At 35.1% G+C, this 5,033-nt stretch overlaps 1 protein-coding gene across 1 annotated transcript in view; it reads right to left on the bottom strand.

Moving 5' to 3' along the window:
- Tenm3 (teneurin transmembrane protein 3) overlaps window positions 1–5,033 on the bottom strand; it is a 444,870-nt gene that overhangs the window by 106,718 nt on the left and 333,119 nt on the right. The window lies entirely within an intron of this gene.

Here is a 5,033-nt window from a genome sequence, read left to right as displayed (position 1 = left end):
GGCTTTTTTTCTTTTTGCTTATGTGGTGCTGAGGAATCGAACCCAGGGCCTCAGGCATGCAAGGCAAGTGCTCTACCACTGAGCCACCTTCCCAGCCCTGGTCTATTTTCTTTAAGTTAAAAAATACAGCAATTTTTTATTAATAAGTTTTTTATTGTGAAAATACTGTACAGAGGGGTTACAATTACATGAGCAAGGTAATGAGTACATTTCTTATCAAGCATTGTTGTCTCCTCCTTTGTTTTACAGCAATTATTTATTATTTATTACTATCTATTATTATCTATTTATTATTATTTATACAAGCTATTCACTTGTACCTCACTATTCATTTCCTAAGTTACATTTCTTTGACACTGTAATTCTGTATTTTACAAGATAACGTGAACCATCGTATTAAAGCACGATGAGAATTTTAACATTTCTTATAAAACAGCACTCAAGACTACTGACTAGAAGTTGGAGAAAGCATTAAAATAATGTGTGTGCATGTGTCTATGTATGTGTGCATGTGTGTTTGTGTGCACACATGACATTTTCTATCACCTTTGAATTAAATTTTTGATTAAGAGGTCCAAGATAGGTTTGATTAACTTCAGAGCAACGTAACACCAGCTCAGCTCCAGAAGAGAGAGGTTTCTTTCTGAGGTACCTTTATTCAATCTAATCAATTTTTCATTAGGGTGAAGGTGTTTATCAGCATTTAGCACACTAGCTTTGAGCAAGGTGCGTCAATCTTTGTAATGAACTTATTAATTAGAGTTAATTTAATTGAAGTAGAATTGAAGGGCTAATTAATGGACAAACTGTTGATGAAGATAGGAGGAAAGCTCTTTTGCTTTCAAACTTATAAAATTTCTAATGGAAATAATTCATTTTTCTCTTTTAGCAGTTTAACCAAATATTTCTGTAGATGTAAAATCTACTCTATTAAATTGAGATAGCTGAAGGTCATTTCTACACAACAAAAGAGGTAGCTATGAAAATGTTTCCTTTAATATTTAGTTAGAAAATCACAATCATACTGATTTCTTTTAAAAATTATTATATAGGTGATGTTCAGAGGGGTTATAGTTACATATACTGAAAATAAAACTTTAAGCCAAACGTGTAAACTAACAATGATTTTTATAAGCTTCACACAAGAAAGGTATTTTGCAGCCATATTAATCTAAGGCATATGAGATGAGGTATTTTTGTCAGGGTGAACATAAGCATATTTGAGGTAGTTACTATTAATTCAAAAGAAGTTTTCTATTTCCACAGCTAGTAGCAGAGGTTAATAAGGAGTTTATTCTGTAGTTAGTTCTTTTCTTGGAAAGAACAATTATTATAGTCATTACTCAACTCAAAGTATTGAGAGTTTAATGTATATCAATTTCTGTTTTGCATTGGGACATAGAAAGGAATAGAATAAGAATCCCACTCACTATACTAAACTGGAAAATTTTTGTATATGATAAAATTTTCAACTAATAATTAAATCAGCATGAATAAAATTAAACCTAAATGTGTACACTAATGTGATTTCGATGGCTAATTTGATCTTTTAATTAACATTTATTTATTTTTTGCTATTCATAGCAAAATGGTTTTATGAAGAAAGAATTGCATTTTGTGACATTTAGCATCAATTACAAACTACTCTCTATAAAATAATGAAAGTAATATATTATAATAACTTTTCATAAATCAGAAGTTAGTATTTTACATACTCCTTTCTTAGTTGGAAAAGGGTGGGAAGAATAACTATATTTCAAGTGAATATTATTATGGAGCTCTTATTATTATACCTATTTTATAGAGTGAGGCATAAGAAACTTTCTTTATTACACAAGTAATTATTTCTATTTAATATAATTGGTGGAATAAATGTTTTAGTGTACAAGCTAGAAATGCCTATTTTGATTCTTATGAAATGTATTTTTTTTTTTTTTTTTGGTTCCGGTCGTGGGCCTGAACTCTGGGCTTGGGCGTTGTTCCTCAGCTCTTCAGCTCAAGGCTAGCGCTCTACCACTTGAGCCACAGCGCCACTTCCAGCTTTTTTTTTCTTGCTATGTGGTGCTGAGGAATCGAACGCAGGGCCTCATGCATGCAAGGCAAGTGCTCTACCACTGAGCCACCTTCCCAGCCCCATGAAATGTATTTTTAAGAAAAGAGAAAAAAATCAAGTCGATATCTTACTTAAAACTTTATAATTTAGGCCAGGGTGGGGGGTGTAGTTGAGGTGGGAGGGACAGGATGGTAGGGGAAAAACAAAGGAGGAGGCAACAATGCTTGATAAGAAATGTACTCATTACCTTGCTCATGTAATTGTAACCCCTCTGTATGGTATTTTCACAATAAAAAACTTATTTTTTTTTTAAAAAAGAATGCCACTGCCTGGTGTCAGTAGTTCATATCTGTAAGTTCTAGCTACTCAGTAGACTAAGATCTGATGATCAGGATTCAAAGCCAGCTCAGGCAGGAAAGACTGTGAGACTCTTATCTTCAATTAACCAGAAAAAAGCTAGAAGTGGAGATCAAGTGGTAACAGCACTAGCCTTGAGGAAAAAAGCTCAGGGACAAGGCCTAGGCCCTGAGTTCAAATCCTAGGACAGGCCCCCCACCCCAGACACACACAGACACACACACATACAGACACACTCATATACACACTCAGTAAATGCTGGTTGATGGAGATTTCCCGAAACTCTTTATTGGAACAGGAAGGCCCTTCTAAAATTCCCAGACCTGTCTTACGTTTTATTCTTATTTATCCTACATCTGTTATATATAGATAGGTACTAGTCCTGGGACTTGACCTCAGGGCTTGGGCATTGTCCTGAACTTTTTTTTTTTTTTTGTTCAGGCTGCTGTCTACCACTTGAGCCACAGTTCCACATCTGGTTTTTGGGGGGAGTTAATTGGAGAGAAGGGTCTCATGGACTTTCCTGTCCAGGCTGGCTTAGAACCATGTTCCTATATCAGAGCCTCCTGAGTAGCTAGGGTTACAGTATGAACGACTGGCAGCCCGCTCTAAATCATCTTTTCAAGTAACTCCCTAAAATAAGGCCCAAGTTCATTTTTACTTCAAAACATTATTCCTTTTACACTATCTCTAATATTAATATTTATTAATATTAATATTTCTCCCATCTGTATCTTTGTTAATAGTAGTGTCAGTAGTGGTGGTAGTGAAAGCTCCATTCAGAATTTATTATTCAAATTATATATAGTTTGTTATGTATTCATGGCATATATTAAATGTTTATATATTGTACTAAATATTTTTGTTTGTCCTTTGAGACAGTCTTATTATATTTAAGAACTCACAATCCTCCTTCATCAGCATCCTGAGTGCTGGAATTATAGGTATGTGCTACCATATCTAGGTTGTACTAAGTATTTTACATGCATTCATCCCAGTAATTTCCATAACATCTCTGTGGAGAATGCTGCATGACTTTACAGTTAAGTCCACCGAGTCATAGAGTAATTTTCCAAAGGCTATATAACCATGAAGTGAAACTGGTTATAAACCTAGGCACACCACAGTCTATCTCTCAAGTACCTTCTTTTTTTTTTTTTTGTTGCTGTTGGTTATTGGGCTTGAACTCTGGGCTTGGACACTGACCCTCAGATCTTCAGCTCAAGGCCAGCACTCTAACACTGGGCCACAGCGCCACTTCTGGTTTTCTGGTGGTTTATTGGAGATTAAGAGTTACTGCCTGGGCTGGCTTTGACTGGGATCCTCAGATTTCAGCCTCCAGAGTAGCTAGGATTACAGGCATGAGCCACAATAGTGCTTCACAGTAAGAAATATCCTCCAACCTTATTCCAGAGTGCCATACTTAAATGAAGGCAAGAAATGTTAATAAAAATCTCCTTGAAAACGTTCTTATTCATCAAGGTAGGACCACTCTTTCAAACTGAGCATGTTAATTTGTGAAACAGGTGACATAATATGAAAGTGGGATGTACTAGATTTAATTATTTCATGTATGTTCACCTTATCTCTCTAATTAAACTGCAATCTCCTAGGCTAGCATGGCATCTTTTCAAACTGTGTGACTAATGAGCAGGAATATCATGAAATTGGTCCGTGAGCTGCAGCTAGCAACAAAACAAAACAAAACACAAACAAAAACCAGTGGCTCACACCTGTAACTCTAGCTACTCAGGAGTATCCCTCCTCCCTACCCCTCTACCTGGCCAGGTTTCTACTCCAAAAAAAAATATCAGTGTGTAAAATTTTCATGTCAGTTATGTGTATGTATATACATATGGTAGATTACAGTGTAACAATGTATTTATGACTGTGGGTCAGGCTTAAAAAAATTTTAAGGCACTGTTTTAGAGGGCAGGCAGAATTTTTTTATTTATATACTGCCTATCACATTTTCATGTACATAGTAAATGCTCAGTAACTACCTGGATGATTGAATAAAAATTACTGTCATTTCTATTATGGTCATTTTGTTACAATAAAAATTCAATGTTGAATCATTATTCATTATATATATGCATGTATACATATATGCATATATTCGGTTTTTATCCATTATATATATGCATGTATACATATATGCATATATTCGGTTTTTATCACATTTAGTCTGAAATCAAATAACTATAAAATGAGGCTTCTTTGTTCATAGAGATTGGTTAAATCTCCATGCTGGTACACAGGCCCAGAGGGAGTCTGGTTTCAATTAGTAGTTCTACAAAGTGAGGCTAGGAAGCCAGGTGAAGGATTATTCTTACTAACAATACTGGAGAGATTTTTATTAACAAATCAGTTAAGTCTGTTTCCTTTCTTTTCAAAGAGTATATTTCATTACTTTTACTATTTAAACCTGTCAATATGAATGATCACTTTGCTGATTTTGATCAAGTTTAATACATGTGTTTTAAAATATTCTAATCTTTTTGTTGTTGTTGTTGTTGGTCGTGGGGCTTGAACTCTGGGCCTGGGTGCTGTCCCTCAGCTCTTCAGCTCAAGGCGAGCGCTCTACCACTTGAGCTACAGCGCCACTTCCGGTTTTCTGGTG

Source organism: Dipodomys ordii, unplaced genomic scaffold, assembly GCF_000151885.1.
Source record: "Dipodomys ordii isolate 6190 unplaced genomic scaffold, Dord_2.0 Scaffold4, whole genome shotgun sequence".
NCBI classification, from domain to species: Eukaryota; Metazoa; Chordata; class Mammalia; order Rodentia; family Heteromyidae; genus Dipodomys; species Dipodomys ordii.
Note: the sequence above shows the minus strand (reverse complement) of the source record. Positions and strands in the feature narration are given on the sequence as shown.